Source organism: Euprymna scolopes, chromosome 24 (assembly GCF_053919585.1).
Source record: "Euprymna scolopes isolate OS-2025 chromosome 24, ASM5391958v1, whole genome shotgun sequence".
NCBI lineage: Eukaryota > Metazoa > Mollusca > Cephalopoda > Sepiida > Sepiolidae > Euprymna > Euprymna scolopes.
Genome location: NC_136505.1, coordinates 2,397,801 through 2,422,780, shown reverse-complemented (window position 1 = coordinate 2,422,780; position 24,980 = coordinate 2,397,801). Strand labels below are relative to the sequence as shown.

Here is a 24,980-nt window from a genome sequence, read left to right as displayed (position 1 = left end):
TATTCGCGTCCAGTTAAATAAATACAATTCATCTGTTTTATACAATGGCATTTGTTTTATTGAAGAATATTTTACTAAAAATTAGGGTTACGATAAGAATCCAAAAAAATTGTTTTTATAAGAATTTTATTGATACAAATTTAAATAAAAAAACAAGTGTGTAGCAGAACGCTAGGGTATTAGCAACATTCGTCGTTGAAGCACATAAATTAGTAAGTACACGCGAGCTACGGCACAGGAATAGAAGAAAAAATACACCCCACGGTCGAGGGAAAGCCAGTTGTGACCGGGTAAGATGGATGTGTAAATACGACCCTAGTAAACAGATCGTGCAGTGAGAGAGAACTAAATACCCGCCACCTACTGAGTAACAATGCTCAGGAGAACCTCCTTGCGAAAGCTAAACATTTTTAAAGAAGGTGAAGCATGCAAGCCAGATATTATTATATTGTCAAGTGGGATTATAAATATATATATAAAAGCGAAAATGTGCGTTTGTATGTATGTATGTATGTATGTATGTATGTATGTATGTATGTGTGTGTGTTTGTTTGTATGTATGTATGTATGTATGTATGTATGTATGTATGTATGTATGTATGTATGTATGTATGTGTGTGTGTGTATGTCTCGCAAAAGATTTCGACACGGGTCACAGATTTTCGCCAGATCGGTATCATTTTAAACTTCCAACCTTCGCCCGACAAATATCGAAAAATTGGCCCAAAACATTAATTCCTTCAACCTGAAATCAGTAGTTTTCTACAGTGGGTCAGCAAAAACCGTCCTCTCATGACGAGTTTGCTTCTACGCATGCGTCATACGACGTCGTAACCTGATTTACTTTAAATATTTGAAATAGCGGTACAATTTCGGTGACGTCTTCTTAGCTCAGTTGCTTAGAGCGCGGCCTTATTATCTAAACGTTTTGGGTTCGAACCGTGGTGTGAGATTTTTTTTTTAATTTTAATATTAAAGCAGGGTTATTTAAGCAATTTTTCACGTGTTTGTTGGAGGGTATTTTTCACGTTCGTTTTTCTGGGTTTTTTTTACTTCGCTTATTCTTATGTTTTCATTAACACTCCCACTCCTACCCACCCCCCGACCACACAGACCGAAAAACACCCGGGTAACGCCGGGTACCCCCCGCTAGTATATTATAAAACAGTTATATTGTATTGAGATGTGGGAAGATATCGTTCTTATAAACGTATAAGTTGTATGTATTGTTGTTTAGTCAGAGGATATGATATCGACATATAGTCATGTTGTATCAGAGAGTTATCACACGGGTATATTTTACAGTTCATTTTTTATAATAGAATAATATGTTTCATACCTTTCTTTCTTCAAGAGATCTTCTATCTTCACTGCTGAGCTCCATGATGAAACATGAAATGACCAACACCATCCAATTGAGACATCTGTTCTTTCTTCTTTTGTAAAATCACAGAACAGCACTTTATATTTTGAAAATATAAATTTATTTCAGTTGTCTCAAATAGTCTTCACAGGGTCTACATTTCTTGCCCACATGTTTTTTCTACCCAGTCTCGCTTCCTGGCTTCAAGTATGTCTATTCACTCTCGTGATAAAACTCTAACTCTCCCGTCTGTTCACTCTCGTGTTCAAACCCCAACTATTGACTCTAAACTTCCCGACCTCTTGACCTTAGTTCCGGTGAGGTAACCGATAAAAAGAGACATTCCCTTAACGTGACATTTCCGTCACGTACACCTGCCCAAGGTTATTTTGTTTATTTAACCTAGCTAATTTATGTAAACATACTCAGCTAAAACCCATTGCTACACTTTATTCTATAAACAATACATAACTCCCAATATAAGCTAGTTTAAGAATATCATTGAATAGATAAATAAATAGATAGATAGACAGATAGATCGATAATAATTAATTATTTTTTTAAATGTTAATTATTCAACAGTATGTTCTTATTCTTCTCGGAAAATATTTCAGAACACGTGAAGCAACAAGCGGCTATCTTATGGTCCGTGTGAGGTCTTGCACGTTATGAAGACAAACTGTGTTCGTCTTTGCGTGAATTGTCAGCGAAGATCACAGCATAGTGCTCCTTGTTTTCGACAAGGGATTTAGACTACATAGAAATTAGATGCATTGCCGTTAACGTTTGTCAAGCGCTGTGTTAGGTGGTTGTTGTGGAAAGGTGGTTCGAGAACAGCAATGTTGCACCTCAGAAAAGAAAACAGAGTAGCTATCTTGAATATGTACGACTTCACTTGTTCTAACATCTCATGATTTTGCTTCTCAAAAACTGTCCAAATTATCCCGAGCAACTTATAAACAATTTATGATTTTGTTGTGTTTTATTACTATTTTTCGTTCAATTGTTTTGGTATGTACGAATAATGTAAAGACACCTCTATTTCTATTCTAGGTACACTTGTTTTCTTTTGGAAAGCAGAGAATCGACACTTCGAGTCATCCTATGTTTTACTTATTTCTTTTTTATGGATTTCATAGTTGTATTCCAATAATTAGTTTGAAGACACTTATTTCAAATGTAAACGAAAATAATTTCGTCGAGATAGAATTATAATGCATTTGGAGAAAATCCAAAACTCCAATGATGAAACATAATGTCAAAGCCTTGCAAAACATTGAAACTAGCGATGTTTTTTTTTTTCCAATTAGAGTTTACAAAACTGATTTCAACCTTTAATAGATGCTCCTCCTATTGACGTTTAAAAATTTTTAGGTGAAGTGAACATGAAAATCATTAAAACTGCTGAAAAGGTTACGCCATCTGTTAAATAACCAGTTCCACAGTTGATTCAATCCGATACAAGAAGAGCAAGCGATAACAAGAAACGTGTTCGTCAAAAGTATGGAGACAATTCAACTCGATACAAAGCAGCAAATCACAAACAAACAAAAAACTAGTCAAAAGCGATAAAATTAATCAATAATGATTTTGATGATATTTCTAATTTGCCCCCAGATAAACAATTTTACTCGCTATGAAAAAGTTCAAAACTCAGAAACGTAATATTAGCTGGGGTGTCAAAGACAAAAACAGAAAAATCTTAATTTTCAGGTAAAAAATTTGAGAAAGATAGGCTTCATTTTACGAGCATTTGTACGATAAGCCTGATACTTGAGATTCACTCCAAACCTCAAGAGAATTACATATCTATATCAAACAAAATAAGATATCGTAACAGCCATTAACAATATATCCACTGCTAAAATTATTCAATCATTTTTCTTTCCCACTTTATGTATTTTATATATTTATTCATTTATTGAGCAATATATTTTCTTTCCCGCTTTATTAATTTTATATATTTACAAAGCAATCATTATTTTTTCTATTATATTTATTTTACATATTTTTTATTAATCAATCCTTTTTTTCCTCTCACTTTATTTGTTTTAAATATTTATTTTTAATCAATAATTTTTCTTTTCCACATTATTAATATTTCTTAATTATTTAATAATCCATCATTTATCCTTTTTTTCACTTTATATATATATATTTATTAGTCCATCATTTTTCTTTCTTACTATATTTATTTTATTTATTTACCAATCAGTTTTCTTTCCGACTTTATTTGTTTTATTTATTTATTCATTAATCAATCAGTCTTTTCTCATCTCTTTATTTCATTTATTTATGCATTAATAAATGATGTTGTGATTTAATTTTCTTCTTTATTAATTAATTTTTATTTTCGATTCTCTTTATATATTCATTTATTTATATATTTATTTATTTATATATTTATTCATTTATCATTATTTTCTTTCTTACTTTAATTTATAATTTGTTAACAAATCATGTTTCCTTCCCACGATATTAATTTTAATCTTTAGCTATTAATCAATCATTTTTTCTTTTCTATTTTTTTTTTTTTTTTTTTTCTATCAAACTTTGGAATTTTTCTATTGAATTTTCGCATTTTTTATCGAACTTTGGAATGTTTCTATCTAACTCTGTAAGTGTACTATTGAACTTTGGAATTTTTCTATCGAACTCTGGAATTGTTCTATTGAACTTTGGAATTTTTATATCAAACTTTCGAATTTTTCTATCGAACTCTGGAGTTGTTCTATTGAACTCTGGCATTTTTCTATCAAACTTTCGAATTTTTCTATTGAACTCTAGAATTTTTCTACTGAAATCTGGAGTTTTTCTATTGAACTCTGGAATTTTTTCTATCAAACTGGAATTTCTCTACCGAACTTTGGAATTTTTCTATTGAACCTAGGAATGTTTCTTATTAACTTTGGAATTTTTCTATCGAATCTTGAATTTTTCTATCGAAATCGTGAATTTTACTATTGAACTCTGGAATTTTTCTATCGAATCTGTAATTTTACTATTGAACTCTAGAATTTTTCTAATGAAATCTGGAGTTTTTCTATTGAATTCTGGAATTTTTCTATCGAAATCGTGAATTTTACTATTGAACTCTTGAATTTTTCTATCGACCGCTGAAATTTTTCTATCGAAATCGTGAATGTTACTATTGAACTCTTGAATTTTTCTATTTAACTCTGGAATTTGTTTTTCCATTGAACTTTGGAATTTTTCTATCGAACTCTGGAATTTTTTTATCGAACTTTATCGAATTTTAGGAACATCAGGATAGAATTGTCCGCAAGGACCCATTTTGTAGTAGATAAAGTACTTGGTAAAATTCATTTGTAAGTTATAACTTCCTGGGGGGGGGTGAAGGTTCAATCTTCAGTGTGGGCAACAGTCAAAATACAATTGAAAATTACTTTCGACTTCTACCCAATCATGGCTGACGAAATAAGAGCATGCTTTTCTTCGTGGATTAAATGAAAGCCTTCTGTTAAATAATTCCATGTAGAGTTCGATAGAAAGATCCCCAACAGAAGATTCCCAAGTTTGACAAGATACACCTGAAAAATGATCAAAGATTAGATCAACTGAAACATTGTGAAAAAAATATTCAAGATGAGAACAGTTGTGTGCAGAATCCAATAATACGAATCATCTTTAAACATATCTAATTTTTTCTGCCCAATCAAAACGAACGATCTATTTTGCCTGGTTACATGACGTCACATTCGTATGACGTGGAAATATGAGCATTAATAAATGTGATTGTGATTTCAAGATGAATTTTAACATTATTTGGAAACTCTCCATCAGTACAGAACTGTTTATATTTATTATTTGCTGAAAATAAATCTTGAGCTAGGAAGCAAACTTTAAATTCTAACTTCTCAGCTAATCGAATGAATAAATAACCCCCACCCACCCAATAGAAAGCCTCAAATATGCCTACTCTTCATTTCAATTTTTCCTTGCCCTCCCCACCTTCAGCCTCTCCCAAATTCTATACATCTTGGAAGGAAAGCACCCCCTCTTCATTCCCCACCCCCAATTAGATCTCACCCTAATTAGAGACTGTTTTGATTTCAGTTCAAAATTAACCGCAAAATAGTGAACAGTCTATTATTTAGAAACGGTTGGGAGTGTAACAGATTGTGCATAAGTGTGTGGGAAAATATCTGAAAAATCTGTAGGATAGCTGGCTTGTGAAGATATTAGCAGCAGTAGCCGAAAAAAGCACATATGCAAATTAGAAAGTGTGCACGGGCTTGCGTCAGAAGAAAAAAAGAAACTACTCGACGTGGGAGAAGCAAAGTCCGAGCCAGAGAAGATGGACCAGTAAAGTTGAAAGCAGGAAATGGTTGGCTAATGCCAGCGTGAGGTGAGAGAGAAGAGGGAAAGTGACCGGGTGAGATAGACGTGTGGCCCTTCTAGAGTAAATGTGGTATTATGGTGATTAACGATTATAGTTAACACCATAGTGGAATGAGGCCGCTAATGGATGGTAACATTTAATGCTAGTAAAACTAAGCTGCTCTTCTTTAGCGCTCCTCCCACTATCATATCTATGACAAATAACACCGAACCTGATAAATCTTCCTTCATACACCTCTGCCACGGGCAATTTGAACTGGGACAAGTACATTGATGGCATTGCAAAGACTACTGTAAAGAAGGTTGGCTCCCTTTATCATGCTAGAAGACAACTAATACCTGATTGTATCCTGTACTTTTACAAGTCTGTCATTCAAGCATGAAGTATTGTTGTCACATCTGGGCTGGTGCGATACGCCTTATTAGGGATGAATAGGAGTATAAAAAAAAGGCAAACAAAAAAGAGAGTACACAGTTTCTAACATGCTGACCAAGAATGACATTTCTCTACACTTTTAAATGGCCTTGTGCCTAATTTGTTGAAAATGTGAAAATGTAATTTTTCATATTTTGTCAAAATAAATATTCCAAAGTGTAGCATCTGTTCTGATGCAACTTTTAGTCTTTTCTCTCGTCTATCAGTGAAGGAGAAATCTTTCTAGACTGAGGCAATTCTTATTTTTGTTTAAATCCAGGGCTTCTCTTTTTAAGGTGTGGGACTTTTCGTCACATTAAAAACGAACTTTGTGTATTGCTCGTGAGTGTTATAGTAGCAGAGATAATATTCAGCTCTGTTTGCCTGGAACCGACCTACCGTTCTCCTGACTAAAGTCGCTATCATGCTCACTCCATCGGTTGGCTCCACTTTCTTGCTAAAAACAATTACCACATTATCAAGGCCAAGAGGCCACTCAAGGATAAGGGTTAAAGAGTGTACAGTAGAAATTGGACAATATAGTAATCATTAGTAATGAAAATTTGGTAAATTTGATAACTTATATGGAACGGCTCATCAAGAACTTATTTACATTAGACTTGAAGACAACCATATTGTAGTCAGCCGGAAAGCAGGAAAACGGAAGACAATTCCACAGGCGTGCAGTTCTAAGAAAGAAGCTTTGTTCATGGAATCTACGTTTAGGTTTAGGCACAGATAAAGAGTGGGGGGAATTATTGATAGTGTTTACAGCTAGACGAGTATTTCTTGTGTAAGTTTGGCGAGGGGGGAACATAGATTGAAGCTCAGTCGAACACTTTCCATGAAAATAACGATACATCAGAGACAAACTCGCAACATCTCTTCTGTGGGATAGAGGTTGCAAGGAAGAGAAAAGGACATCTCCTACGAGGCTACGAAGTCTATTTTGAACTCTATCAAGGCAGGCCAAGTCCTTTCTAGCAGCTCCTGCCCAGATGTGGCAACAGTATTCCATCCTTGGACGTACCTGGCTCTTATATAGATAGAGAATAGCATCAGCAGTGAGATATCTACCGGATCGATAGAAAGATCCCACCATGTTTCCAGCGGCCTTGGCAACAGATTTGATGTACGTGTTCCATTTAAGATCAGGAGTAATGGTCAAGCCAAGAAGCTTGTCAAAACAATACCTAATCACACTGAAACACTTATCACAATATTCTGCGGATCTATATTAAAACACATTGTTAAACTTTGTGACATATTTCCATTCTATGGAGGTCAGGCGCGAACGAACACCCCATAATTTTATTATACCATATTTCTTCAAACTGAAACATAATTATCAAATTATGCTTACGCAGATAGATATGAAAAATATTTATTAAAGTTTGCGCCTATTTCCATTCCATGGAGGCCAGGCGCGAACGCAGACCCCACAATTTTATTATACCATCCCTATTTAAGTTAAAACAGACTTATCAAAGTATTCTTATGCACATCTATATCAAAAACATTTGTAAATGTTTTTTTTTAATTTTTTAATGTTTTATTTCCATACTTTGTGGACCAATTTTAATCAGCCACCTTTCTGCCAGATCAAACATACCCATTCCTGTGTCTCGATACATCTTCTATCATTATATGTAATCAGTTTTTTAAAATAGTCAACCATATAGGAGCCTATTCGTGACCAGACACACACACACACATCCAGCTTTATATATATATATATATATATATATATATATATATGTGTGTGTGTATATATATATATATATATATATATATATATGTTAAAAAACTTTAAGAAGAACTAAAAACATGTTTAATTTCCAAAAAGGAAACACACACACACACATATATATATATATATGTTAATTACATTTTAACACAAACAGGGCACTGCATGGAGGTATGTCAAACTTCGTCGTGGTGCACCGCAATGAGTTTCAAACAAGATAAGGCAATCAATCGATTTGATTACAAATGGAGGATTTCACCCCTTTTCATGGCAATAAATCAATAAATTCAATCCCGGGTAACGGCAATTTCCTCTGCTAGTGTATATATATATATATATATATATATATATATATATATATATATATATATATATATATATATAAACAAAAAGTAAAATTAAGTTTACAAGCCAATAGGTAATATAAACTAAAAGCGAATATAGATATCATTTATATAGTAATCCCCACCAAATAAAAAAGCTTAATACACCTAAATAGAAAATAGAGTTGGTCTTTAAAGAACACAATTAAAGACTGTAAATTATACTTTACAAGAATTTATTGTTAGATGGAATACTCAAATGAGAAATTTTAATATTTCCACAGAGTTTCAAAGAAATATGTTGCTCTCATCAGCGGAAAGATATTAGCAAATGATTATGATAACGAAAATATGAATTTGCTGGTACTGACATTTATTGAAGCTGCATTATATGAAAACTAGTTATAAACGAAAAAAACCTTTGAGCGCAGATTTTTTCTTGGAGTATTCTGTCGAAATAAAATATTAATGTTATATATATATATATATATATATATATATATATATATATATATATATATATATATATATATATATATATATAAATGTATATGGAAATTTTTTACCGTAATACAAAGTGAATATCTGGGTAGATTACGATTATCACTAGCCACGCTGATGAGTATTAAATGGCTATACATGCGAATTTATATATATATATATATATATATATATACACTTGTGCCCGATATTATTCATACCCCTCGGATCTTTGAGATTTCTATAAGAATATTGCTCAAACCAGAAGTTAGACAATCTTAAAGGGATTTCAAACAATAAATCAAGCATAAGCATTTAATTTAAACTCAACAAATAAATAAATTATGCAAGTTTGAAACATTATACAAAGAAAAACAATAATGGCACTAGTTCAAAATTATTCATACCTCTCTTACTAATAGTCAATAGCATGCCCTTTATTCTTAATAACTGCCTGTAACCGTTTTGGATATTTATCAACAAGGTTTTTACAAGCATCAACACTGATTTCTGACCATTCTTCAATGCAGTAGTACTCCAAATCCCTCAAATTTCTAGGTTTCCGCTTTTTAACCTCAGTTTTCAATATGAGCCAGAGGTTTTCGATAGGGTTCAGGTCGGGACTCTGGCTAGGCAATTCCAAAACATTAATTTGATTATCCTCAAACCATTTCTTGACTATTTGGCAGTATGTTTTGGATCATAATCCTGTTGAAGGACCCAGTTTGGTCCTAAATGGAGCTTCGCCGCATCCTGTCTAATGTTTTTCTGGAGTATCTCCAAATATTGCTCCTTCTACATGGTTCCATCTATCTTGACCAAACTACCTGGACCACTAGCCGTAAAGGAGCCCCAAAACATTAGGCTACCACCACCATGTTTCACCGTGGGTATGGTGTTCTTTGGGTTGTAAGCTTCTCCTTTCTTCCTCCAAACGTAAGAAGCATCCATATGGCCAAACAATTCAATTTTTCTTTCGTCAGTCCACAAAATACTTGAGAAAACGGACTCTGGAGAATTCACATGGGCCCTAGCAAACTTTAGACGTGCTGCAAGGTGTTTTCCGGTGTGCAATGGAGTCCTTCGTGGTCTTCTTCCTTTCAGACCATTTTCATGCAGAGTCCTTTGCAATGTTTGCCTTGATATTTTTATGCCAGAAGACTCCAGATTTTCTAAAATGTCCTTAGTAGTGGTGGTTGGATTTGCATTAACACTTCTTACAATGTTCCTGGTGGCTCTAGCAGACAGTTTCCTTTTCCTTCCTCTACAAATCAAGTTGTTTGTTGTGTGGTGGCTCTGGAATTTTTTGATGATGATCTGTACTGTTGCTGTAGGGACCTCAAATTTCTTGGAAATTGACTTGTAACCTAAACCATCCTTATGTGAATTCACAATTTTAGTCCTAAGATCATTACTAAGCTCTTTTTTCTTCCCAATTCTAATAATTTTTATTCTTTTATTGGTTTTCAGTTGATATCATTTTAATTTCTGAAAAATGCAAAAAACGAAATGAAATTAATCAAAGGTTGTATAAAAGCATTCAAAATAAGAATCAAACAAGAAACAAACAGTCAGAAACTCGATTAATACTCAAAAAATAAGGGGGTATGATTATTTTTGAACATTGCAGATTTTATAAATAGCTGTATATTTCTTTTATTACAAGTATCCCGAGATTCTAAAATGACGAAAATGATCAGAAGAGGTTTATTAAGAATATGTATCAATATGGACGTAAACAATAAATTCTTACAAAGTTACACCTAATAAACTCAATTTTCAAGGGGGGGTATGAATAATATCGGGCACAAGTGTATATATATATATATACTAGGCCCATTTTGAATATTGTCTTTTTAGTATTTTCTTATATTTAACTGGGTCTGCACACTTATATTTTCCTGGTTCAAACCAATTATAATGGGTTATCCAAAGAGTCAAATGTTGCAACATATATATACATACTTACTTAACAATATATAAGCAGGGAACCCCGACGTTGTCCGGGATTGAATGAGGATCAATAAATGTTCCACCCTCCCACACCTTTATTGTCATCAAAATCAGTGGAATCCGCCATTTTTTTTAACTAAATCAATTCACTGCCTCTTCTAGGAAGCGACACTGCCTTGCAGTGAACTGGGAGGAAAATTAACATGGCCTTCCAGCAATGATTTAGTCTACAATACCCTGTAGTATACATTGCACTGTAGAGAATCTACTGTTGATTTCCTAAAATTATCTGTAAATAATTGCGTGAATTTAAGTTTAAAATGAAAATCTCAAGTATCACGTTTCAATTGTGCTCTACACAAAAACATTCATTTTAAATTAGACCCTGTTGATTTTATTAAATGATTTTTACATAATCACTTGAACTAAAGTTAAACGTACAAAAGTCAAGTATTATGATTCAATTGTGCTTTAAAAAAGAATTTATTTCGAACGCGCCTCGTCTTATATAAAAATTTACAGTTGATTTTATGGACTGGGCCTTTCTGCTCGTGTACTGAAAAGACCCTCTCACATGGGCATTTTATGTTAGGTTGTATAAAAGTGTTAACTTTAGTCAATGTTGGAATTTCTTCCTTAATCGGGTGTTTACAATTATACATTTTTTGATAATGACGCATTTCAATACAAAACCTATGTAAGAACACACTCAGACACATGAAGTATCTTCGTGTGATTTTTTTTTTTAAAACCGGCCCAGTTATTTCTATAGGGAACTCACACACACACACACACACACACACACACACACTCACACACACACTTGAGCACAAAGTTCCTTTTATAGAGAGGTATATCTCTACTATTATATCAAAGTATTTTGTTTGTGTGTGTAGGGGCAGGAGTTACAGTATTCCAAACAGATCTAGGAATGCAACGATAACAATCTTTAAAAATATCTGTCTCTACAATTATATAAATGCAAGTTTGTCTCTGTGCGTGAATTCGTTCCTTATAGACTACGAAACGGCTGAACAGATTTTCTTTAAAATTTACGGAATTTTTATGTATAAGTCTGTGAGTGATCTTAGTTAAGTTTTCTCTCAGAATACCCCCGATAATTACTGATAAGCGATAATCTAAACTGTTATTTTAATGTATCCATCATCGGTAAAGCTATTTTTCCATGTTGTAACTAAGCAATAATGATAGAACAACGAGCAGTGAAAAGTTTACTATGGGTAAAGTCGATAGTGTGTTTTTTTGTTTGTTTTTTTGTTTTTTGTTTTGTTTTTTTGCATGATGTGGTCTGTAGGTTCAAACCACGCACTTAAATTTTTTTATGTTTTTTTTTTTTTTTGTTTACTAGAAAGAAATTTATTTATAAGATTGAAAAATGTACGTGTGTCGGTACATTTTTAAAATATCTATTATTTTCGCAATATAAAGCTGGAATATTACGCCACTTCAATGAAACTTTATAATTAATTATGGAAAAAATAAAATCGTAAGCCAATATGATTATTTTTTTTTGTCGAAATAAAAAAAAATTGAATTTCACTCAAGTCACTTTAAATAATAAAATTTAAAATAAAACTTTTTTTAACTAAGTGTTGGATATAAAATGATTATTTTCTTTAATCAAAAATTCACAGACGGTAATACCTCAAGCAATTACAGTACAAACACAACATGCTTTTATATTAAAAAAGAAGTTTTCAAATATAACACCTCCCCACCCCCGGGCTGCCTACTGTTGTTTTGACCCCCCCCCCCAGCTACTATCACTTTTTTTTAAACACCTTTCTCCACTAGGGATGAACTGTTGTTGTGATTCCTTCTCACCCTCTCCACACCCGAACGCCAGGTACTCCCGCTAGTAAATAATTGGTCTGCTCCGAGACTTAATCCTTGGATCAGAATCAGATATTGCATGTTTTGACCCTAGGACACCAACCTTCTTTTGTAAGGTGTGCGTGTGTGTGTGTGTGTGTGTGGTGGAGGTCATTGCCGATCACTTAAGTCTTTTTTTTTTTTTTTTTTTTACATGGTGGTCACCACTTATCAAGGCCCGGAAGCCACTCAGGGATAAGGGTTATTGCAAGTACATTACGTTAGTGTGGAGATTTGATGCAGTGTTTACTTAAGGGAGCGGTTCATTAGGAATTTGTTAACGTTGGACTTGAACACATCCAAGTTATATATAGTCAGGTGGGAAGTAGGCATACGGAACAGAGTTCCACAGGCGTGCAGTTCTAAGACAGGAGCTTTATTCATGGAATCCACGTTTTGATTTAGGCACAGATAAAGAGTGGAGGAAATTTTTCACAGTGGATTCGGCTAGACGGGCGTTTTTCGTGAAAGATTGGCGAGGGGGGACCAGAGATTGGAGTTCAACGAGCACCTGCCATGGAAATAACGATAAAACAAGGATAGGCTCGCAACGTCTCTTCTGTGGGAGAGAGGTTGCAGGGTAGAGAAAAGGGCATCCCCCACTAAGCCACAAAGTCTGTTTTGTACTCTGTCAAGGCAGGATAGACTGTTTTTAGCAGCTCCTGCCCAGATATGGCAGCAGTATTCCATTCTTGGACGTACTTGGCTTTTATATAGATAGAGAATTGCATGAGTAGTGAGATATCTTCTGGAGCGGTAGAAGGATCTCACCATCTTTCCAGCGACCTTGGCAACAGACTTGATGTACGTGTTCCATTTCAGATCAGGAGTGAAGGTCAAACCCAGAAGCTTGTCAAAACACGGGGCCTCTCCCGTCGTCCGCGCGGTAAAATAGCAAAGTTAGACTAAATCAGTTTTAATGTTATGAAATCAAGCTCTTCCCCCAAAGGAGCATCCTTGATTGAGGCAAAAATAAAAATTCCCTTGGTCTAGAAAGATTTCTCCATCTACTAACCGCGGTCAGAACACATGAGGCATAATATGCTGTAGGATGTATGAGTGTAGTATGATCATAGCTATGTTAATAATCTTCCTTAAGTGCCCCTCGGGGGAGCTGGACTTCCCCCTTTCAGTACACATTAAACTTTGATACAGTGCGTATCGGTAAATAACCCCTACCCCCATGGGTGTGATAAGTAGAAAAAATTTTTAAAAAATCTTTCAACTCAAGAAAAAAAAAAAACGCTCTAAGGGAAGTAACTTAAATCATTTTCTAGAGTTATTTCCCTTGAACTGTACTTTTTATTTATATTAAGTCAAAAGTGTTTTTGATTAAATTCCTTAAGGTTTCTTATATATTTATAAATGCTTTTGGAATTATATTCCAAAATAAAATATATATTTTTTTAATTAAAAAAAAAGCAGCAATTTTATCCTGTACTTTTTAAGGCGAATGACTGGGAATTCTGTAAATGAAGCGGCATAAATTAATTTTTAAAACTAGGTTACTCCAACCAACAGTGACATTTTTTCCCCTCGGCACCAAAAACAATAGATTTTAGTCTAATGAGGTTTTCCCTGTTTATTGTAGTATGGTGCTAATACTATGCAGTTCTAGGAGGCCCACCATCCCAGGCTTTGTCTTCTCTCTTTGAAAAGGGGCTAGTTTATTGCTAATCGCCTAACCGGGCTTCCCAGGCATCTTTTTGTAGAACAAAGTGCTTTCTCCTCTAGGGCGCCAGGGCGGTGACTCGTCAATCACATTTTCTGATCCGAGTGTCACATTTCTTGCTGCGACATGGAAATAATGATGAACATAGGTTACTCTATCATAGTATTTGATGAGCGATGAAAATCAATCAACACAAGATTTGTTTTATAAAAAATTGAAATTAGTTGCATTTGAAATTTAAATAAATTTTATCTGAATTTTTGCGATGATGATTGTTTCTTCATATAATTTGAATTTTTCGAACTATTGTTCTCGTCTTGTGAGTTATTTGCACAATGTTTCTGTCGATGTAAATCCCGGCCTTCTTCAGGTGTATCTTGTCGACGTCACGAATCTGCACATATTATTGAAAGAAAACTTTATTTAATCCACAAGAGCAACTTGCTTTTTTTCTGTCAGCCATTACCGATTAGAAGTCCTATGTAATTCACAATGAGGGGAGACTTCCCGCACTGAGGTATGAACCTTCAACCTCCAGGAACGTATCTTTTACAACTCTAATTTCACTAAGCATGCAAGGACCTGTGGCACAATGGATAGAGTACTTTGGTGAAATTCAGTTATAAAAATTACATTTCTAGAAATTAAAGGTTAAATCCTCAGTGCAAGTGACAAAAAAAGTATAATTGCATATTACTTAGGAGCTCTACCCAGTTATGGCTGATGGAACGAGAACATTCTACCCCAACAGATTTGATAAAGGACTCTGTTCAAAATTATGTGCAAATTCCTAAGTTTGACAGAAAGATTCCAAACAAGATACATTTGAAGAAGGTCGGAGGTTACATCCACCGAAACATTGTGCAAATAAAACTCAAGGTGAGAACAGTAGTTCGAAGATTCCGAATAATAGACTTCGTAGCCTCATAGGAGATATCCTTTTCTCTTCCCTGCAACCTCTGTCTCACAAAAGAGATGTTGCGAGTTTGTCTCTGCTGTATCGTTATTTTCATGGAAAGTGTTCGACTGAGCTTCAGTCTATGGTCCTCCCTCGTCAAACTTTCACAAGAAACACTCGTCTAGCTGAAAACACTATCAATAATTACCCTCACTCGTTATCTGTGTCCAAACCTAAACGTAAATTCCATGAACAAAGCTTCTTTCTTAGAACTGCACGCCTGTGGAATTGTCTTCCGTTTGCCTGCTTTCCAGCTGACTACAATATGGTTGTCTTCAAGTCTAACGTAAACAAGTTCTCGATGAGGCATTCCACTTGTTAACAAATTTACCGAATTTCCATTACTAACGATTACAAATTTTCATTACTAATGATTACTATATTGTCCAATTTCTACTGTACACTCTTTAACCCTTATCCTCGAGTGGCATCTTGGCCTTGATAAGTGGTGATGCCTATGTAAAAAAAAATAAAAAACAATGTTTCGAGACTACAAGTGTAGTAAGTTCATTACAGCACATTCTATGAAAGTTTTATAATTACAGAAATTTATCTTTGTAAATATATATGCTTCCATTTTAATATTACTATTCCCGTCTTTGTAGCTCTTAAACATTTGAGTTAAAAATTTAGGAGACATTACATTTAAAACTAGCACCGTATAATCCGTACTTCAATCTAAAAACATTTTATCACACAAAATTGTTACTGATCATTTTTGTATATAAATATTTATTGTATATGGAATTTACCAAATATTCTCATGATCTATCTATCTATCTATCCATCCATCCATCCATTATATAAAAAGACTTGTGTGTGTGTGTGTGTGTGTGTGTGTGTGTGTGTGTGTGTGTGTGTGTGTGTGTGTGTGTGTGTGTGTGCGTGAGTTTGTTCACTATAGACTCGGAAACTGCTGGGCTGATTTTTTTTAAATTTCAAACCAAGGTGCTTGATGTGTCTGTGAGTGTTCTTACAAAGGTTTTGTATCGGAATGCCTCTGATAAGTATAAAAAACTGATAAGCTTAAAAATTAGATTAAAGAAGGAAATCCGATTTTGACCAAAGTAAACATTATTATACAACCTAACATCACAAGTGCATTTGAGAAGTTTAAAATAGCATAGGCAAGTTTTCCACTTGATTATTCATTATTTATAAAATTCATGTCTTCTTGTCTGTCCGTTCAGCCATGCATTTGAAAACAGAATCATTTACAAACATCAGATACACATTTTCTTTATCATATCAATCATTTTTTTTTTACTCGCGTTCACCTCTAACAAGGCATACTACAACTTGGACATAAGGGGACTACGATTTGGGACGATGCCTAGGAAAGATTAGCAAGATTTTAGTTTACATTACATTTGAACTTCTGCATATCAGTACAGCAAAAAGAAACATGTAGTAAGAAGGGAATTCCAAAGTCTAGCTGTTTGAAAGAAAAAGAAACTATTAGAACAGAAAGCATTATTATAAATACCTCAACAGTGAAGGGGTGAGATGTTGGTGCTAATCAGGTTTATCGGGGATATGTACATCAACGGAGCACAAGTGCAACGAGTTCATGAGAGCATGTTCCATTAAAATGTTTGTAAAACAAGCACAGAGATGCAACATTGCGGCGATGGAGCAGGGGTTAGGGCTTAGTTGACAAAGTGGGATATATTAGATTGAAAACTTTTGGGGGGATCAAATCCAATAGGCAGAGACTAATAGTAGATGCAACAATACTCCATGCATGAGCGAATGGTGGTTTTGTAGAGATATAGGATACTCTCAGGTGTTAGTAGTCTTCTAGCATGATAGAGGGAAACCACCTTCTTGGCAGTAGCCTTCTCAATGTCGTCAGTATATTTGTTTCAGTTCATATTGCCTGTGAATGTTAAGCTAAGGAGTTTGAAGGAAGAATTCTCAGGTAGGGTGTTATTTGTCATAGATATCGGTGGTTGGAGAAGCTTCTTTTAATTGTTAAAGGAAAGCAGCTTACTCTTACTAGCATTAAATGTTACCATCCATCTATGGACCAATTCCACTACGGTCTGGAAGTCATTTTCAAACGATTCTGTCCTTGTTTTAAATTGTGTACATGTATTTTCTCTCGGGCATGTTATATAGTCTTGTATCATCAGCAAATATACCCATCTCGGACACAATATTATCCGGCAGCTTCAAAAGTACTTGGTTTATGTTGTGGAACATTTTACAGAACATTTACCTCTGTAGAACTCTGTTTCATTTTCCTACTTTCGAACTGACTACAATATAGTTGTATTCAAGTCCAATGTGAACAAATTCTTAATGAGCCATCCCCTTAAGTAATCCAATTTACCAAATTTTCACTACCAACGATGACTACATGTTCCCTTTGACCACTATATACTTATAAACCCTTATTCTTGAGTGGCCTCCAGGACTTGATAAGTGGTGACTCCTGTGTAAGAAAAAAAGAGCCGTTTCACTGATTTTCTAATTTGTTTATTTTTTAGGTGTAGGAGCCTATATACTTGCGTTTACAAACTGAAAGATTGAACAGGGTTTGTATGTAGAACTGCATACGTTACTGCATATTGCACACACTGTGCTATGAGGTTGCTGTGGAATATTGGTTTGCTATTGTGAAATTTCAAGTGGCTCACATACCCTGCTTTGAAAAGGCGAAAAAAATCACACGTTTCACAGATCCAATTTGCCTGGCAAGAATTCCAGATTCCCCCTCCTAAGTACCCTTTTCAGCTTTGCATGCCCAATCCTCTTAATCTGAAGAGAACCACAGCCATTTTTTACCAATTTCTGCCAAGTACTACAATCCCAGGTGTCGGTATCAATATCTGTATCCCTCAGTTTTGTCCCTTACTTTTGGACGTTCCTATTTTGAAAATAAATAAGTAATTGTTATAATTCTTTTTCTATCCTTTACAAATGATTCACATTTTAGTATGTTATTATGGATGATAACGACTACCAGTTGTCAAAATTTCAGCTTTTCATAGTTGTTATTTCTAACAAATATTAGGTTTTTAAATTTTGTCCCTTAGTTTTGGACGCTACTGTATATTTCATGATTCTTTGGGAGGTACGAAAATTAAATATTGCAATCATGAAGGAGAGACTTATTATTCATGATTAAAAGTGAAATACGTAAAACACGTTTAAAAAAGGAGGGTAAGAAGAAAAAAAATAAAGGAGGGAGGGGTCAGCTGACCGGTTTAACCCTAACTTTTTAATAGTTATATCGAAGGATTTAAAAAGAAATATCAAAAATATGTACATTATTAAAATAAAGTTACGACGCATTCTGTTATGGGTGCAAAAAAAAACGGGGCAGCGATTAAAATAAAGCAACATTATGATATTTTCGAAGATCGTAGACGTTAATAACGCTCAGACCTAAGTATCTCAAAACACTGACTGCCGATGCATTTACTGCTTTCATTAGGTTTCCTCCATACAGTTTCGACTTTGCAATTAGTTTCACTCTTCTAAGATACTCCTTCCTAACTTTTTCCTTCATTTCTCTGTCCATGATGCCTACACCCTCCAGCACTCCCAAATACTTATATCCTGTATCTTCTATTTCTTTCATGATTTCTCTATTTGGCAGCACTATTCCATTCAAATGAACCTTTACTCCTCTTTTCATCACTAGCACCGCGCATTTACTAATCCCAAACTCCATCCTGATGTCTTCCGATTATGTCCCCACGAGCTCTACCAGTCTCTCCATTTCCTTTTCCTTTCTACCGAATATATTCAAATCATTCATAAACAGTAGATGGTTGAGGCGTTTTCCACAGGATCCAAAGTTAGACCCAAGTTTTTCTCTCTTCAAGAGGATGCTCAGTGGCATCATTAGCATTACAAAACGAATCTCCTTTAAATATTCAACGTTTAATGCCAACCTGCTCCAGCACCTCTCTGTTTGCTGTCAGCATCGTTTTCCATTGAGCCATACTTGTCTCCAAAAACCCTACCACATTCTCAGCAACTTTCATCATCAATAGTGTTTCACGTATCCATAAATGAGGTACCATGTCATAAGCCTTTCTGTAATCGATCCATGCTACACTCAGATTCTTCTTCTTCTTCTTCTTCTTCTTCTTCTTCTTCTTCTTCTTCTTCTTCTTCTTCTTCTTCGCATCCTGCATTATTGCTTTATCAATTAGTAGTTACTCTTTAGTACCTCTCGAGCCTTTCTGGCGCCCATTTTGTTCGTCAGGAAAAACACCATTACTCTCTAGATGTTCATAAATTTTCTCCGCATATATTTCAGTCAACAGTTTCCACATCAATGGCAGACATGTAATTGGTCTATAATTATTGGTATCTGTTCCTTTTGCAGGGTCTTTCCTAATCAGCGTTGTTCTTCCCTTCACAAGCCAATCAGGGACATCTCCCGACTCTACAAACCTTTGCAGAGCAGCAGTTATAGGTGGATAAAGGCATGGGAACTATTTAAACCAGAAGCCCATCACTCCATCTAGACCAGGTGCCTTCCAGTTTGTCATCCTTCGTATGCCAGCCTTAACGTCATCGATGGTTATCTCAACGTTCTTCATCTGCTGCATTTCTGATAGCCTTTCTCTGACCTCTCCCAACCAGCTAGCCTTCTCATTATATCACCCTTCGACAGACCAAATCCAACTCCAGAACTTCCTTGCAGTTTTTTGCATTTGGAGTGCTGTTATTTCCCGCCTGTTTACTACCATTTAATTCTTTATACAGCTGAGACTGATTGTTCCGAAAAGGGTGTTCTACCGAAACGCAACACTTTTTCCAACAAAGTTCCTAATTTTCATACCACCAGTGTGGACCTTCTCTTTCAACATTGTTAGAACGTTCATCGTTCCCTTTTCCAGCAATCTATACCTCCTTTCAAGCTTGTCCTTGGCTTTCTGTCCTAGTTTAACTCCTTTTCTTATTTCTTCGATTCTACCAATGTCTTTTCGCCACCGTTTAATACTTTCTTCAAGCCGCCTCTGCCAGTGTGGCCTTCTATCCTTCATTTCTCCCTTTTTCTTCTTTAATAAGCCAAGACGATTCGCAATAACATATGACGCTGCATACAGAAGCCTGTTAAGTTCCGTAATCGATATGTTCTTTCTTATGATGTTGTGAATTACTCCTTGAATTATTTTTATCTCGTTTTTCACCTTCCGCCTATCACTACTATTCATACTTGGAATCTATATGATATCGTCTCTAAGAAGAACCTCTCTTAACTTCTTAAGTACTTCTTTTTCTACAGAAGTCAAAGTTCGAACTTCATCACCACTTCTCCATACATCTGCTTCTTTCACTGGCTCCATTGTCTCAGAGTGAATGATCTCATCTGCCTTAGATCCTTCAAACTCTTTCTCATTACTTCTCCTAACCATAGGATTCCATTCCTCCTCAGTTGTCCGCCTCCCATCATCGCTTATATTTCCCTTCTGCACTTCCACTCTCTCAGTTCTTTCATCAGAGCTAGTTTCAACAATTTTACTTTCGTTATTCATTTCATTCCTAACCATCCATTCAATCTCTTCTCTTGCAATCACTGAAAGTAGGTTGTTATTTTTAAATAATAATAATAATAATAATAATAATAATAATAATAATAATAATAAATAATAATGATCAAGTTCTACCCAATTTACACCATTAACGTTTACTACATTACCAGCTTACATTTATTAACCCTTATCCTCGAGTTTCCTTCGGGCCTTGATAAATGGTGACTCCTACATTATAAAAACAGCGATGTGAACGCTAGGTTGTACACAAACAAACTAGTGACAAAGAAAACTCGCTGAAAAACTTGACAGAGTTTAACATTAATCCAAAGTCAATACACCCAGTTTTTTTCCGATATATAATGATGTTTTTAAGTCATTTTTTTTTTCATTAAATATTTTTCCAATTTGAACCATTTTTGGCACTTGCATCCCGGACAACGCCAAGCTCTTTTACTATTGATTACTATTTATATTCCTTGTATAATGGGTGAATTTTCGATAAAACAATGACAGTATTTTAGATAAAAAAGTGTGAGTATAATATGTTATTGAAATGCGGGACTTGTTAACTATGAATACCTGAGAACTGGCAAAAGTCAGACGTATATAACATCAATGTTCGCATTCCATAACGATCTATTTTGGGTTCAACCCTCTTTCTGATCTTCATAAACGATCTTCCAAATCATATTTTCGAATCAATCGTTGACATCTACGAAGACAACAAAATTATTTAGGGAAACACTTCAAAGGAAATTGATGATCAAGATCAGTCTAAGTCTCTCTCCTTCTCCTCTCTCTCTCTCTCTCTCTCTCTATCTCTCTCTCTATATCTATCTATCTCTATCTATCTATCTCTCCTTCTCTAACCTCTCTCTCTCTCTCTCTCTCTCTCTCTCTCTCTCTCTCTCTCTCTCCCTCATCCTACTTGAGATACGTGGTGTAATTGGGGAGGAAAGATTGTTTGTTACTTCCGGCGCATATAAAACCAAGGTTTTATTTTTCATCATTAACGCCCCGATATTCACTTCACACCCGTCCAAACAAACGATTCTCTCTTCAAAGAAGTCCACTTCTTTGATAAACTTCTAGGAATTACTTTCATCTTAGACTTGAAATGGAAATCGTACATCAAATCTGTTGCTGCGGTTGCTTGAAAAATAGTTGGATCGTCACCCTGCATTGGAGACACATGTATTCCAAGATAAAGTACTACTGTCATATCTGAGTACTTACTGCAAGGAATACTCTTTCTTGTATTGATAAAAGATAAAATTGATTCCTTATTCTTTCCGCCTCCGCACAACCTTCCACACAGAAAGGATGCTGCAAGCCTCTTTCTACTTTATTCTTATCCTTATGATATACGGCATAATCACATTGACACATCGGTTCCCGTCAGATCACCGAAGTTAAGCAACGTTGAGTCTGGTCATTACTAAAGTGGGTGACCAATTTGAGAAGTCCAGGTGCTGTGTGTAGGAGGACGTAGACACCTCCCTGCAAAAACTTGCAAAAACCTAACGTCGTCATCTCCTCTAACGGGGATATACATGCGACTAGAGACCGCTTGTAAATTTCATACTCCCATGAAACTTCCTCCTTTGGAGGAAGCCGGTTAAACCCTGAATAGGGTTGGTGCTGACTGCACACACACTTGTCCTCATGATAGGCGCTCGACTGAGCTCTAACACTTGGTACACAAACTAGTCTTGTCTCAGTGACAACAAAAAACGTTAATTTCTTTGTGCCCTTAGCAAAAAAAAAAACACTTCCATGAACAAAGTTTCTTTCCTGCGTGTGAAATAGGATATCATGACTTTGCTTCTCAACCGACTACAGCATAGCCGTCTTTGTATCAAACGTGAATAAACATTTGAGTTCTCCTCTTGGATAATTCAATTCCTCTTAAGTAATTTTATCCCCATTCCGCCGATTGTTTCTGTTTGTCTTGTAGAGGCAATAAGTACCCCACTTCGATCCCTTGAATCCCAAACTTCGAGTAACCCTGGCTCTTTTTAGTAAAAAAGAAAAACCCAAAAAATATTGTTTTTTTTTTTTTAGTTGAGTTCTATTTTGTGAATTGAGAACTAAGCAATCAATTATCATACATGCATTATTCCAAATTCCCGTTTGTCGAATATTCTTATGACCGCTGATTATAACAAACTCGCTTAGACGGCTTCATAAGTTTCAAAATTTATTTGCATTTAAGGTTAATTTCTGATACCGAGGAAATGGCTATTCCGCAAATCAAAGGTTAGTCTTGTTGACTGGGTTCGAATCCTACAACAGGCATTAAGTATCACTTCCGGCACTGATTGCGTGAACATAGAACACTAACGTCCGTAGGTATAACAAATTATTCATATGTACCAAAAAATATTATAGTTCCGATTTACGTTGCCTCCCCACAAAGGAAGAGTTAGACACCAAAGTCGTTTTTTAATTTGAAGAAAAGGAACAAAAATTTAAAAAAATTGTCTCCATCGTGAAGGATTTCTCTTCCACTAACCGAGAATAAAAAATTGAAGTATAGCATAAGAACAGATACTACACTTTGATCTCGACTAAAAGGCAAAACACACACACACACGCACACACACACACACACACACATATATATATATATATATATATATATATATATATATATATATATATATATATATATATGTCATGTCATGTGCTGTCCTTCGTGTTCGAAGACGACTTCCTGTGAACCATCATTCTCCACTTGTCACAGTCGCGACTGAAGGTCTGCCAGCTTCCAGTAGGGATCAACCTGTCCTTTAGATTTCGTTTGACGGTGTCTCAAAACCTGAGCTAGGGTCTGCCTATGCCTCGTACCCCATCCTCCAGTTGTAAAAACAGTATCTGTTTTGGTAGTCGGGAGTTCTCCATTGTGTTTACGTGCCCGGCCCATCTCAGGTTTTTCCGGATGAGCAGGTCATACATGCTTTGGAGGTTGGCTTATGATAGGATCTCCCTGTTGCTGACAAAGTCATACCACTTGACATTTAAAATCTGTCGGAGGTGTTTCATCATATAGGTGTTGAGCCTGCGGGCTACCAGTTTACTGACCAAGTTTCTGCACCATATAAGAGTGACGAGAGGACGATGGCGTGGTACACCAAGCATTTAGTTCTGAAAGTCAGGTCTTTATTTTGCCAGACCTTCTATTTGAGTTTTCCATAGGATATGGAGGCGTTAGCCATTCTTGTAGAAATCTCCTCGTCTATTTTGTTGTTGTTCATGATCGTGGTCCCTAGGTATTTGGATTTGCTGACATTGTAAAGCTCCTGGTCTTGAATCTTAATTGGCTGGCTTGTTGCTGGTGATCCAGGGGATTGTTGGTGCATCTTTTCGGTTTTCTTGATGTTAATCTTCAATCCGAAGGCCTTGGCTGATCCTGCGAAGCGAGTTATTATGTCCTGAGCATCCTCGTGACTATGCACTACAAATGCGGTGTTATCAGCAAACATGAGCTCCCGTATGAGTATAGTTGTTGTTCTATTTGCGGATTTGTATGCATTAACATTGAAAAGGTCTGCTCTCGGCCTAGATCGTATAAAAACACCCTTATCACAATTTCTAAAGACATGCCGAAGCACAACTGACAGGTAGAGTGAGAAGAGGGTTGGAGCGAGGACCAAACCCTGTCTGATACCATTCTGCATGTCAAACAGATCGGAGAGCTCGCCCTTCAGCTTAACTGTGGATTTCATGCCTGAATGAAGGGCTCTGACAAGGCTGGTGAAGTGTGCAGGAAAGCCAAGCTTCAGCAAGACTTCTCAAAGAGATCCACCGTGTCAAAAGCCTTAGCATAATCCACAAAGATCATGTACAGCTCCATATTTTGCTCCACACACTTTTCCTGGATCTGTTTGAGTGAGAAGATCATATCCGCTGTGCCTCTGTTTGCACAGAATCCATATTGTGCCTCAGGTAGCAAGGTTTCAGCGTGCGCTGTAGGCCTGTTAAGGAGAACATGAGTGAACACTTTCCCAGGGACTGAGAGCAGTGATATACCGCTGTAGTTACCGCACAGCCTGCGATCTCCCTTTCTGAATATGGTCACTAGCTTTGCGTCTTTCCAATCTTGAGGGACAGTTGCAGTGGTCTAGGCACTCTCTATGATTGTGCTAAGTAGTTTTTGTCCTCCTCGCTTGATGATCTCATGCTATATGCCGTCAGACCCAGCTGATTTGCTATTTCATCTGATTCAGGGCATCTGTCCATCCAGTGCTGTGTTGGGAACTGCTCCAGGTTGATTATTGCTCGTTCGTTAATGTCTGGCGTCTCGTTTACCA

The 24,980-nt window shown here is 35.7% G+C and overlaps 1 pseudogene; it reads left to right on the top strand.

The window, feature by feature from the left end:
• Nucleotides 1-22,029: 22,029 nt before the first annotated feature.
• Nucleotides 22,030-22,148, top strand: LOC145246911 (5S ribosomal RNA; annotated as a pseudogene).
• The last annotated feature ends 2,832 nt before the right edge of the window (nt 22,149-24,980 follow it).